Genomic DNA, 14,876 nt, shown 5'->3' on the forward strand with positions numbered 1-14,876 from the left:
AGTGTGACCTCAATCTTCTACCTACAGGGTAGAATCCTAAATTATTCCTTGAAGTTCCTAATAATCTATTGTAAAAGTAACCATTCATCCATTCACTGAATTCTTCTATGAGCCGGGGCAGAGATTTTGGTATTTTCATCTCATCAGAGTTAATTGCACTTTTTTCTAATCAAGAGAAATCATAACAGACTGTTTGAAGTAAGATAAATGGCTTTTCTGGCTCTTTCTGTCCCTGCGCATCAATTTTTGCTTGAAGCTTCCAATTCTGAGTGTTTTCTCTTCCTGGCTCAAAAATCCTGTCTTTGCTGAGGTCAGATTAGGACACAACCTTCATAGTATTCCATCAGATTCTCTGTCATACGAAACTTCAGGGATGTCTATAAAACATTTTGTCATCCTGTGTCAGTCTTCAGTGCACTTTTTGCATTTCATTCATGAATCCTAAATCTTATATTGTATATAAATGTTCAGGCTGCTGTTGTGCCCTGGACCATGGATGACAAAGCCATATGTACAGGTAAAGGAGAGGAGATCTGCAGAGTGTGTAGGCTGTAGGGTCTGTAGAGTGTGTAGGGTCTGTGGGGTCTGTAGGGTGTAGGGTTTGCAGGAAGGGTCCGATGTGCAGATAGCAGAGGTTTCTCTATGCTGCAACCTCTAACCAGGCCCTATAAGAGGAATCACATCCCGGTGCTTTCTGTTCAGTGCCCTGCAGAGAGGTCTGGCCTCAGAGATCTGCTGACACCAACCTGGCTGTTTAAGTAGGAAACAAACGGCTCCATCTGAATACGGCCTATTATGCTCACTCAGACAGAACATCTAAACAGGCGAGTGTGGCGTCAGCTGCCTCTCCCGTCCTCGGCCCCAAATTGATGGTGATGAAGCAGACCTGGGGATCGATTTATCAAGCTGTGCAGAGATGGTCTATGTACAGAAATTCATTGGATAAATTTGGTCTGGGGTAATACATGATCCGCGGGTGACACCAAGAACTCACAATAATGTCCCCCAATCCCGCAGATAGGAGATATTATACAGTGTCTGATCCAGGGCGGCAGTAAGTGTGCTGAAAACTCCTACAGATGTGGTAATACAGATCCAGGGAAGTATAGTCTGATCCTAAAGGAGAAGCTGGGGTGGCCATACTAGCTAAAAGGAAAAATAGTGAGCGCAGCTCTGGAGTATAATACAGGATAAGTAATATAATGTATGTACACAGTGACTGTACCAGCAGAATAGTGAGCGCAGCTCTGGAGTATAATACAGGATAAGTAATATAATGTATGTACACAGTGACTGTACCAGCAGAATAGTGAGCGCAGCTCTGGAGTATAATACAGGATAAGTAATATAATGTATGTACACAGTGACTGTACCAGCAGAATAGTGAGCGCAGCTCTGGAGTATAATACAGGATAAGTAATATAATGTATGTACACAGTGACTGTACCAGCAGAATAGTGAGCGCAGCTCTGGAGTATAATACAGGATAAGTAATGTAATGTATGTACACAGTGACTGTACCAGCAGAATAGTGAGCGCAGCTCTGGAGTATAATACAGGATAAGTAATGTAATGTATGTACACAGTGACTGCACCAGCAGAATAGTGAGCGCAGCTCTGGAGTATAATACAGGATAAGTAATGTAATGTATGTACACAGTGACTGTACCAGCAGAATAGTGAGCGCAGCTCTGGAGTATAATACAGGATAAGTAATGTAATGTATGTACACAGTGACTGCACCAGCAGAATAGTGAGCGCAGCTCTGGAGTATAATACAGGATAAGTAATATAATGTATGTACACAGTGACTGTACCAGCAGAATAGTGAGCGCAGCTCTGGAGTATAATACAGGATAAGTAATATAATGTATGTACACAGTGACTGTACCAGCAGAATAGTGAGCACAGCTCTGGAGTATAATACAGGATAAGTAATATAATGTATGTACACAGTGACTGTACCAGCAGAATAGTGAGCGCAGCTCTGGAGTATAATACAGGATAAGTAATATAATGTATGTACACAGTGACTGCACCAGCAGAATAGTGAGCGCAGCTCTAGAGTATAATACAGGATAAGTAATGTAATGTATGTACACAGTGACTGCACCAGCAGAATAGTGAGCGCAGCTCTGGAGTATAATACAGGATAAGTAATGTAATGTATGTACACAGTGACTGTACCAGCAGAATAGTGAGCGCAGATCTGGAGTATAATACAGGATAAGTAATGTAATGTATGTACACAGTGACTGTACCAGCAGAATAGTGAGCGCAGCTCTGGAGTATAATACAGGATAAGTAATGTAATGTATGTACACAGTGACAGCACCAGCAGAATAGTGAGCGCAGCTCTGGAGTATAATACAGGATAAGTAATGTAATGTATGTACACAGTGACTGTACCAGCAGAATAGTGAGCGCAGCTCTGGAGTATAATACAGGATAAGTAATGTAATGTATGTACACAGTGACTGCACCAGCAGAATAGTGAGCGCAGCTCTGGAGTATAATACAGGATAAGTAATGTAATGTATGTACACAGTGACTGCACCAGCAGAATAGTGAGCGCAGCTCTGGAGTATAATACAGGATAAGTAATGTAATGTATGTACACAGTGACTGTACCAGCAGAATAGTGAGCGCAGCTCTGGAGTATAATACAGGATAAGTAATGTAATGTATGTACACAGTGACTGTACCAGCAGAATAGTGAGCGCAGCTCTGGAGTATAATACAGGATAAGTAATGTAATGTATGTACACAGTGACTGCACCAGCAGAATAGTGAGCACAGCTCTGGAGTATAATACAGGATAAGTAATGTAATGTTTAATTTAACTCTTACAATTGCCACCTATGTAATGCATTGCCCGTTTCAGCTTTTCTGGCTTTGTGCAGATGTTACAGTCACTTTCTTAATCATTTTCCTATATGTTTTACTTATGATAGTTGATGTTTTTTATAACATTGTACTAGTATTTTTGGAGTTGATGTTCTCAGCCCCTCGGGAAACATTGGAATATTCTGAGTTACTGATTACAATCTCCTAAACCTTCTTCAGGGAAACCTTCTGGGGACAGAGAACCTGATTCAATTATGGCACTTTGGCTTACTTCAGCATTCTGTGGCTTTAACATACCATGTAGCCGGCGATCAATAAACCTGGGTGAGACCTCCATCGTACACTTCAATATACGCCTGAAGCTTAAGACCTGAAATTGTCCTCATGTATTGTTCCAGTTACATGTGATCGCTGCAAACAAATGTCAAGGAGTAAATATAATGATGTGAGGGTGAAATTGTTTCTGTACATGGAAAACAATGAATATATGTTACTGGGGTTCTAGGAGAATTCTATAGGGAAGACAATGCCACGTGGGAACAGCAGGAGCAAAGTCAATATAGATCTCATAAATGGAGCCGAAACATTGTTAATTTGTTAGTTTGTTTTAATTGTTACAATTTTTAAGACTCAAATCAAGAAAATATGGAACTCACATCCATTGAAAGATCTCTCCCGACTAGCAAAGACGACGCTGGTTCTGCAGCAGGCTCGTCCTTGCTAGTCGGGAGAGCTGGCAGCTTGCTGTTATGAGGGAGCTTACTTTTTTGTCATAGGAATGCATTGACCAGCGTTGATTGGCCAGTGTACAGCGTTAGGCCAATCATCGCTGGTTCTGCCAGAGTCTTGTCTGTGAGGAGGCGGAATCTAAGATTGGACTACAATGGAGACTGCTTAGACTCCGCCTCCTCACAGACGAGCCTCTGGCAGAACCAGCGTTGATTGGCCGAATGCTGTACACTGACCAATCAACGCTGGTCAATGCATTCCTATGAGAAAAAGTCAGCTCCCTCGTAACAGCAAGCTGCCAGCTCTCCCGACTAGCAAGGACGAGCCTGCTGCAGAACCTACACTGTATAGCATTCAGCCATTCAATGCTGGTTCTGAATCGAATATTTACTGTGAATAGCTAGTAGTATTCGATCGAGTACGAATATTTCAAATATCATAGTATTCGATCGAATACCTACTCGATCGAATACAACTCGCTCATCTCTACATGTAACCCTTATGCAGTGATCGGGTCTTCACTACAGGTCACTTATACTGGTATAGGTGACGGTTGACCCTGGCAGGTCAAAGGACCCTGTTGAAACCTGCGTACGTGACACCAAAAGGACAAGTGAGAGTCAGAGTCAGGTATCCAGATAGTTACCTATACACATGACACAGGCTCAGAGTGAGATATACAGGATAGAGGTTGAGGTCAGGGCTGGCAGACAAGGATCAGAGTCAGATTACAAGCCGAGGTCAAGCACAGATGATCATAACTTTTGGTGGACACTAGCTAGGATATGTCAGTGGTATCAGCTCAACAATGGACACCACTGACAAACAGCAGATATCAGAAGCCACAGTGCTGATCTGCAGAGGTGCATTGTGTTGAAATCCCTTAACTAAGCTGATCTTGATGAGCTATCTTAGGATCAGTCTTTAATATCTAAATCTTGAAAAATCACTTAAAATGGGGTTACTTGGGGAATCGTTACCAAAGGGACTTAAAGGGTCAAAACTTAACCAAAACTATATACACATCACTCTGTTACTCATCACTACTGCTCCGGGGCTTACCAGGTCCAGGCTGGTCTCTGCTTCTTGCTCCATCTCATCACACTGGTAAATAGAAATGTTCATGTGGCCATAGTGGCCAGTAGCCGAGATGGGTTACTTTTATGGCCAGGGATTGGTTGTGTTGACATTTGCAAACACTTCTTGTTTGGCGATTACATCAGGAAATGGAGTCCAGGAAATGCAGAAGCAGGGGGTAGATGATGTGAGTATAGTTTAAGTTATTTTTTTGTCCATTCTGTTCCTTTGGTAACCTTTTTTATTCAGCATGAAATCCCTTTAAGGCCGTGGCCCCATGTGGAGGAAACCTCTGCAAAAAGCGCTATGGGAAAAAGCATGACGCAGTTTTTTTCACAACGCTTTTTTGCTGTGGCTCGCTACTTGGCGCCCAAAAAGGACCTTTCGCCACCTCCACTAACTGAAACTTTTTGCATTCTCTGCTCCACTGATTCTGATGCAATGGGAGGTTTTTCTCTAGCCCCCGCCATTCCTGAACATTCAATAGCGCTACATCTAATATGAGTTGGAGCTCGTGCCAGTCCATATGGGGGGGAGGACCAGAGTTAGAGTCTCCTGCTCTTAGCATGTCTGTGTATTAGAACAGCTATAGTAATATTGTATCACATCGAGTATTAGAAACAAAGTATAACACAATACTGATCCCCACTCTACACAATTCCTTCCAACTGTCTGGAAATTGGCTTTTGTGTTGACGAGGATTAAAGAAGACTTAACTATCGGATGTTTTCAAAAGAAAGCTGGAAAGCGTCATCTTTATTACTTTTATTAGCCTGTCAATCCATCGTCCCTGAGTAAAAGGACACTGTGTTCTTCAGGTGCAGTAAATTTAATTTGATGTGTTTGGACAGACTTGTGTCATTATCAGGTTTATTGAGTGCGCGAGTGGCCGGAGATGGAGATAATGGCAGAGCAATTGGCTGGAGTCACCTCTAGACTTCTGATTGGGCTCTCACCTGCTCTAGGTGTCCATGCTCCCTTCATATGACCTCAATGGCCGGCATATTACTTGATTATATTACTTTACGCCGCTCCAAATGGAAATCCCATTAGCGAGTCCTAGACGTTACAAATCGCCTGATATTTACAGATACAATGTATTCATTTGCATTTCGAGCCTTTGCCTGCAAAGCCTAATGAGAAAAAATTATATCCCGGTCTTGTATCACTTAACGACGAGTTTAGTAAAACCTATTTACATGTAAATCAACATTTACCTGACTCTCACAATTACCCGGTGAGATAAAGCAGAACATTGAACAGACAAGCAGCACGGCTAATGTAGAAACGCCTTGAAAATTGTCCAGACACAAGTTTTCAATAAATATTCATTAAGCATGAAAGCCAACCTTTCTCTCCGTGCCCTTATCTTACGAGGTGACGGCGGGACGTTAAACAAAGACTTCGGGAGCAATACAATACCTTATGCTCTCCTTGACCCATCCTCCACCCACTGACTACTTCAACCCTTCAGCCTATTTACAAAAAATGACTAGAGGAATACAAAAATACTTTATATCCTTCGCTCCAACAACCAGTAGCCATCTTCATTAGAGACACAGTATCCGGGGAAGAGGCTGAAGAAGCTCGCGGCTTTTCTCCAGATGCCCAGATGTTTCTCCAACAGTAACAGCTGGCGATAGATCGTCTTGTCTTCGAAACCCTACAGAGCCATTTTCGCCAGTGGGAATGATAAATTAATCACAAAGTGGTTTCCTAACAGGCTGGAAGGACTTATACAATATGGAGTAGTCAATAGAAACATCCATATACTGCCTCATTGTGGTCCTGATGTTGTTACATTATACGCATCTTGTTATGGGTCTCAGTAGATGGTGGAGCCTCTAGGTTTGTTACAGAATAGTTAGGTAGCGGGTCTCATGGACCTCACCATTGTCCAGTCATGTCCCCTACATGGAGCTACAGATGTATCCTTCTCTGGTACTATATATATTCAAAACTGGTCATCAAATGTCTCTCATTGTGTGATATCTCAAGCCAAGATGAAGGTTAGAATGGATATCACCAAGAGGAATGGTAAGGACAGACACATTTGTATTGAGGTTTTCGGTTAGATCTCCAAAACGATGATTAGTGATGGGTGTGCTCTCGAGGTTTGTTATGCAAACAGTTGCATGGTTTCCAGAAAAAATTGTTTCAGACTGAACTTGTTCAGTTAGAAGTGAAAGTTTGTAGAGCAAAGTTGGTTTTACTATATTGAAGACCTTCAGGAACCGGAGTATAATAATCAGAGGCTGCGGAGACCTGAAGAAACTCCAGAGTATAATGATGACCTTTGGTGGATTCATGCTAGACAAATCCCAAAAATTTTAGATTCAGATGAGCCCTGATTTTTTTTTGAAAATTCATAAAAACCCAGCCCAATTGGTTTTGCCCATCTCTAGTAGTCCAGTTGATAGAAGTCGTACTGTTAAAGATGCCAAGGAGGAACAAGGTGATGAGACAGCCAAGGTGCAATGCTAGACAGAGGTGAAGGATATAGAGCTGAGGACAATGTCAGAGAGTCCACCAAGGAAAGGAAAAAGTTTTGTCTTTGTACCGTGTTAGCCAGTGGGTAGGAAATATTAAAAAAAAAAAAAAAAACAACAAACAGACTCTCAAGTTTTTTTGTTTTTTTATATCACCAAGGAAAGGAGCATGCTTTGAGCATATAGATCGAAGGTATGTGATGACATCATTGGGTTACAAAGTTTCTTGCAGAAAAAAGTGGTAGGAAATGGTCCAGGCTATTGTATCCAATAAGTATCATCTAAGCTGAGACTTTGGTAGCGAATTCAAGGAATCCTCCAACATCTCAGGTCATAGAAACTGGTTAGGAATGGGGATCCGGGAGGTGTCGGCACAAGAACAGCAGGGGATTAGTGCTACTCTTAGCTTTTGTCTATTTTATAGCATTTTAAGCTAAACAATTAGCTGGACAACCCCGTAACCTGACCAATCCTGGTAGATGTTACTTGGGGAGACTGTCAGCCTCGCAATGCATCTTGCTCCACAAGACAGTTGAGGTTGTTAGATGTCTTACAGTCTTACTATGTATAGGTCTTATTATGGATATAGGTGTAGAGGTCACTACTATACTGTATACATGTCAATTCCATCTGTGGTGCCCAGTAGAGACCCAAAGTCCCAAACCTCCAGCTCATCCACCATCACCTACATGAGCTATGTGCAGATAGATATTAACTGTACAAATATCTTTTGCTCGGCGGTTTGGGAAGGAGCCCTGATAATGTGATATAATCTTAATCCAATCAGCGCTCTCGCATAGTTACATAGCGCCTCATCATAAAGCGCTCACAGGTAATTCTAATAAATGGCTTTACAGATGAGCTTTTAATGTCCTCTTCAGATGGTCCAATAATAGAGTAAGTAGGTTAATCGTGGGTAGACAATTTATAATTCTCCAAGAATAATAAGGTTCCTGCCACCAATCTATAGCGCCACCTTAATGAGCCATTAACAGATATTAATGCATAGGTGGGAGATTTCCATAAACTTTCTTATGATGAAGGAAATTAGGTTTCGGTAAAAGAATGGAGTAAGAGAAATTTCCAAATTTGAATAAAGATAATGGGAAGAAACAAATGTCAACTGGGACAAAGATGATCCAATAAGCAGTTGATAAGTGGATTCAAGCCATAAGTAACCAAGCGGTCAATGATTCACATGGCTGGATATCAATACACCATCTATGCCCATCTACACTCACCGGCCACTTTATTAGGTAGACCATGCTAGTAACGGGTTGGACCCCCTTTTGCCTTCAGAACTGCCTCAATTCTTCGTGGCATAGATACAACAAGGTGCTGGAAGCATTCCTCAGAGATTTTGGTCCATATTGACATGATGGCATCACACAGTTGCAGTCGCAGATTTGTCGGCTGCACATCCATGATGCGAATCTCCCGTTCCACCACATCCCAAAGATGCTCCTCTATTGGATTGAGATCTGGTGACTGTGGAGGCCATTGGAGTACAGTGAACTCATTGTCATGTTCAAGAAACCAGTCTGAGATGATTCCAGCTTTATGACATGGCATTGCATTATCCTGCTGAAAGTAGCCATCAGATGTTGGGTACATTGTGGTCATAAAGGGATGGACATGGTCAGCAACAATACTCAGGTAGGCTTTGGCATTGCAACGATGCTCAATTGGTACCAAGGGGCCCAAAGAGTGCCAAGAAAATATTCCCCACACCATGACACCACCACCACCAGCCTGAACCGTTACCGATACAAGGCAGGATGGATCCATGCTTTCATGTTGTTGACGCCAAATTCTGACCCTACCATCCAAATGTCACAGCAGAAATCGAGACTCATCAGACCAGGCAACGTTTTTCCAATCATCAATTGTCCAATTTCGATGAGCTTGTGCAAATTGTAGCCTCAGTTTCCTGTTCTTAGCTGAAAGGAGTGGCACCCGGTGTGGTCTTCTGCTGCTGTAGCCCATCTGTAGCCTCAAAGTTGGACGTCCTGTGCGGCGTTCAGAGATGCTCTTCTGGCTACCTTGGTTGTAACGGGTGGCTATTTGAGTCACTGTTGCCTTTCTATCAGCTGGAACCAGTCTGGCCATTCTCCTCTGACCTCTGGCATCAACAACGCATTTCCGCCCCCCACAGAACTGCCGCTCACTGGATGTTTTTTCTTTTTCGGACCATTCTCTGTAAACCCTAGAGATGGTTGTGCGTGAAAATCCCAGTAGATCAGCAGTTTCTGAAATACTCAGACCAGCCCTTCTGGCACCAACAACCATGCCACGTTCAAAGGCACTCAAATCACCTTTCTTCCCCATACTGATGCTCGGTTTGAACTGCAGGAGATTGTCTTGACCATGTCTACATGCCTAAATGCACTGAGTTGCCGCCATGTGATTGGCTGATTAGAAATTAAGTGTTAACGAGCAGTTGGACAGGTGTACCTAATAAAGGGGCCGGTGAGTGTATGTCTTCATTCCCCTCGTGTAGAGCTTCAGCTGATATAACATTGGGCAATTTTCAACTAAAAGACAATTTGATGTGTCTACTGGTGGAGCTGCAGGTACAGAGCATAGTCGGCAACCACTGTGTATTTTCAGCTTCAGAGCTTAGTAGTTGTATCCTGTGAAGTCGCAGGTTCAGAACTTAGACGACTTCCAGATTTAGAGCTAATGGACATCCCAAGTAAGTGCAGGGCTTAGTAGGTATTTCTTGTGAAGCTGCAAGTTCAGAGTTCAGTGTGTGTTCTCTATGAAGCTGCAGGATCGGAGCTTATTGGGCATTCTTCATGATGTTGCAGATCAGAGGGTAGTAGGCATGTCTTGTGAGACTACAGGTTCAGAATTTGTGGGTGTTCTCAGTGATGTTGCAGTTTCAGCAATTAGTGGGTGTTCTCTGTGATGTTGCAGTTTCGGGACTTAGTGGGTGTTCTCTGTGATGTTGCAGTTTCGGGACTTAGTGAGTGTTCTCTGTGATGTTGCAGTTTCAGGACTTAGTGGGTGTTCTCAGTGATGTTGCAGTTTCGGGACTTAGTGGGTGTTCTCAGTGATGTTGCAGTTTCGGGACTTAGTGGGTGTTCTCAGTGATGTTGCAGTTTCGGGACTTAGTGGGTGTTCTCAGTGATGTTGCAGTTTCGGGACTTAGTGGGTGTTCTCAGTGATGTTGCAGTTTCAGATCTTAGTGGGTGTTCTCTGTGATGTTGCAGTTTCGGGACTTAGTGGGTGTTCTCTGTGATGTTGCAGTTTAAGGACTTAGTGGGTGTTCTCTGTGATGTTGCAGTTTCGGGACTTAGTGGGTGTTCTCTGTGATGTTGCAGTTTCGGGACTTAGTGAGTGTTCTCTGTGATGTTGCAGTTTCAGGACTTAGTGAGTGTTTTCAGTGATGTTCCAGTTTCAGGACTTAGTGAGTGTTCTCTGTGATGTTGCAGTTTCGGGACTTAGTGGGTGTTCTCAGTGATGTTGCAGTTTCGGGACTTAGTGGGTGTTCTCAGTGATGTTGCAGTTTCAGATCTTAGTGGGTGTTCTCTGTGATGTTGCAGTTTCGGGACTTAGTGGGTGTTCTCTGTGATGTTGCAGTTTAAGGACTTAGTGGGTGTTCTCTGTGATGTTGCAGTTTAAGGACTTAGTGGGTGTTCTCTGTGAATTTGCAGTTTCAGAGCATAGTTGCCATTCTCTGTGCAGCTGCAATTTAAGGGTTTAGTGGATATTATCTGTGAAGTTGCATGTTCTGGGTTTCTCGTGAAGCTGCAGGTGGGTGTTACCTGCAAAGTTGCAGTTTCAAGGCTTAGTGGGCACTTCTTGTAAAACTCCAGGTTCAGAACTTGGTGGACATCCCATGGGAAGTTTCAAGGTATGGGCTTAGTGAGTATTCTCTGTGAAGTTGCAGATTCTAAGCTTAGTGGCTCTGAATTGCAAGTGCAGAGCTCAGGCATTCCCCAAGAGGCTAAATATATGGGAAAATGGAGGGAACATTTTTTTAAATTTACAAAAATTTCTGGAAAAGTTCAAGATTAATATCTACTGCAAGAGTGAAGAATAACATACAGTTTGCACCATATTTGCTCAAGATTTTTACAACTTTTTAGAAACAAAATCTATGAATTGCAACTAAGAAAGAGCAGCTGTTGCTTTAGGGGTCTTACTTCTTCCATGTACAGTATTACATGATTCATTTGGTTCAGAAACTACTATCAAAGTTGTGTGGGTTCTTGTTCTTTGGGTCTGTGTCTTCTTCTTCTTCTTGGAATGATTGGTGGTCCTGAGTGGACATAACAAATTACACCACACTATCAGTCTGTCTCATAAGGTCTGTGATTCCACCAAGTTTTTGCAAACGTCTAAATCGTAACTTGGAGAACGGATTGTCGCTTGGGATTTTGTAGACTTTCCAATTGAGATTTTGAGGGATAGGTAATCTACAATGTATCCCTACCCCCTTCATCTGCAATTTTGCCCCTGCAATGGTTAATATCATCTGCTTTATCTTGGATTCAGAAAATAATCAGCCCAATTCTACAGAACAGATGTTGTATAACACAATGAAACCTCCTTCCCATATCAGTCTTTTTCCAGATGTCCTGATGTTCACAATGACACATAAATGAATGTGGATTAACAGACTTCTGTAAAATCTGGAAATATTTTATTTCCTCCCCACTGACCTGTCTTTATGACTCTTTACACAAATAATTCAGCAAATTTTATGAAATATGAATTTGAGAAGCAATTTAATTGTTCTAGGGGAACTTGGACGGTCGCGGCAACCCATATGGACCGAGCAGAACGGGGCAAAGACCGGGGAAGTGTCCAGCTGCGGAGAATAAAAGCTCTTCATTCAACATACTAATGAATAGAAAGAAAAAGTTATGGGATTGGAGTGAATTCTGTCCTGACAAGGAAGAAACCATCTTGTGTATCGAAAATATAGTGTAATATACGGCAATGTCATGAGTGTAGCGATCTATGGGGCCATGTAATATATGACGCTTCCATGGGAAAGGTGACACTTCCATTGCATAATGATGACTATGTCAGGGTCGGCAGCAGTCAGGATGGGGCATTTCTATCCGGTGACTACTAGTCGGCCCTGTAGATGCCAGACAGTTACACCCTATGGGGTGCAGAGGGACAGGGATAGCCTTGCATGTAGATGTTTTTGTGACAATAACAGCCAAGATAGCTACTTCAGTTTGAGTCTTGAGATTCGGCCAGGAACCTGCAACTAGAGCTTGTAAGACTTGATATTCAGCCAGGTGTCTGCAACTGGAGCTTGTAAGTCTTGATATTCAGCCAGGTGTCTGCAACTGGAGCTTGTAAGTCTTGAGATAGAGCCAGGTGTCTGCAACTGGAGCTTGTAAGTCTTGAGATTCAGCCAGGTGTCTGCAACTGGTGCTTGTAAGTCTTGAGATTCAGCCAGGTGTCTGCAACTGGTGCTTGTAAGTCTTGAGATAGAGCCAGGTGTCTGCAACTGGAGCTTGTAAGTCTTGATATTCAGCTAGGTGTCTGCAACTGGAGCTTGTAAGTCTTGAGATTCAGCCAGGTGTCTGCAACTGGAGCTTGTAAGTCTTGAGATTCAGCCAGGTGTCTGCAACTGGAGCTTGTAAGTCTTGAGATTCAGCCAGGTGTCTGCAACTGGAGCTTGTAAGTCTTGAGATTCAGTCAGGTGTCTGCAACTGGTGCATGTAAGTCTTGAGATAGAGCCAGGTGTCTGCAACTAGAGCTTGTAAGTCTTGATATTCAGCTAGGTGTCTGCAACTAGAGCTTGTAAGTCTTGAGATAGAGCCAGGTGTCTGCAACTGGAGCTTGTAAGTCTTGATATTCAGCCAGGTGTCTGCAACTGGAGCTTGTAAGTCTTGAGATTCAGCCAGGTGTCTGCAACTGGAGCTTGTAAGTCTTGAGATTCAGCCAGGTGTCTGCAACTGGTGCTTGTAAGTCTTGAGTTAGAGCCAGGCGTCTGCAACTGGAGCTTGAAAGTCTTGATATTCAGCCAGGTGTCTGCTGGAGCTTGTGAGTCTTGAGATAGAGCCAGGTGTCTGCAACTGGAGCTTGTAAGTCTTGAGATTCAGCTAGGTGTCTGCAACTGGAGCTTGTAAGTCTTGAGATTCAGCCAGGTACTTGCATTTGGAGAAAGTTAAGTTGTGTGACTGGTGTAAGCTGGAGCTTCTCTACATTAGACAGACACAAGATACTGTAACTTTGTCAGCTGCATGATCCAAGACGTGTTTAAGTAAAAGTGACTGTTCCCTATGAAGCTGTATTTGAGGACTTCCTGTGCCATTACACTAGAAAATGACACCAGTGAGAGCCATGTCTCTTTATTATGTCCTTGCTGCCGTTCCGTGTTTTATGTAGTGGCTCAGATTGGTATCACGCGTGTGCGCACAAGTAATTTGGTCCCAGTCAAGCTCTGGAGGTCACTCCCTATATACGTATCCTCAGTCTCTCATCCCATATCTGAGATCTGCCAGTTATCTGATCTGTCCTGATTTGTGTTTTGACCTTGGGCTGGTTCCTGACTATGTCCTGCGTCCTGTTCCTGTCCTGTCTGATACTCGTACCCTTGGCTAGTGGTGATCATGTACATCAATACAGTGTGGACCGCAGTGATCATTTTGGCTTCGCCTCTCAATGCTGGTTCTTAATTTAGGATGGTAATAAGGACTCCCCCTGTGCTTTGTCTCATATCTTCTTATTGACGTCTCTTTGACTCCCTGTAATACCCATTGACCGCTCCGGATTCGCCCTTTGCTCCGCACGCGCTATCTCTACTTCTGAAACCTTTAAGTAAAATGAGTTTGTCGGAGGTTAATTACTGTAAGTAAAGATTACAAAGCACTTGGAGAAATCTTCACCGGGAGGAATAACCTCGGGTTAATACTCTAAGCTACTGATAAACCTCCCGACATCCTCCATCACACCAGATCTACACGCTGCCATCGCTGCTTGGCTCTCTCTGAATTCCTCCACATTTCTGTCTGGTGGAGTTTTCTCTTTGTTTTTTTACACATATGAAGTTATTTGTATGGGGTGACATTATACTGTGGACATTGTATTACAGTATCGACTTATAAGGTGTAAGGACCCTACAGTAGTGATACGTGGTTGGCGAACTCCAAAGATCTCAGACTCCACCAACATCGAGAAATTTGGAAAATCTGTAATAAACTGGGCTCGATACAAACCAGTCATCTCTAGTGCGGACCCCCAGGGTTACAATGGATTTGACTTCAGGGTTTATGGGGATTCTCTGGCGTTCACCCTTTAACCCCACAAACAGGGATCTTCATTACAAGTTACAACCACAGGAGTAGTCTGTTGTGCAGGTGATGAAACACCGACTGGTGACACCTGGACGTGGAACAAATTTGGAAACCAGAAGTTGTGGTCAAATAGGCAAAGGTTAGGGAAGACGGAATAAAAAGCAGTAGGCAAAGTTTGATAAATAGTAGAGATGAGCGAACAGTGTTCTATCGAACACATGTTCGATCGGATATCAGGGTGTTCGCCATGTTCGAATCGAATCGAACACCGCGTGGTAAAGTGCGCCAAAATTCGATTCCCCTCCCACCTTCCCTGGCGCCTTTTTTGCACCAATAACAGCGCAGGGGAGGTGGGACAGGAACTACGACACCGGGGGCATTGAAAAAAATTGGAAAAAGTCATTGGCTGCCGAAATCAGGTGACCTCCATTTTAGACGAATAGTGGATTTCAAATCCGGGTCATAT

At 43.1% G+C, this 14,876-nt stretch overlaps 1 protein-coding gene across 1 annotated transcript in view; it reads left to right on the plus strand.

The window, feature by feature from the left end:
- LSAMP (limbic system associated membrane protein) overlaps window positions 1-14,876 on the plus strand; it is a 1,679,098-nt gene that overhangs the window by 877,687 nt on the left and 786,535 nt on the right. The gene's annotated exons all lie outside the window — the stretch shown is intronic.

This window comes from Leptodactylus fuscus, chromosome 2, assembly GCF_031893055.1.
Source record: "Leptodactylus fuscus isolate aLepFus1 chromosome 2, aLepFus1.hap2, whole genome shotgun sequence".
NCBI classification, from domain to species: Eukaryota; Metazoa; Chordata; class Amphibia; order Anura; family Leptodactylidae; genus Leptodactylus; species Leptodactylus fuscus.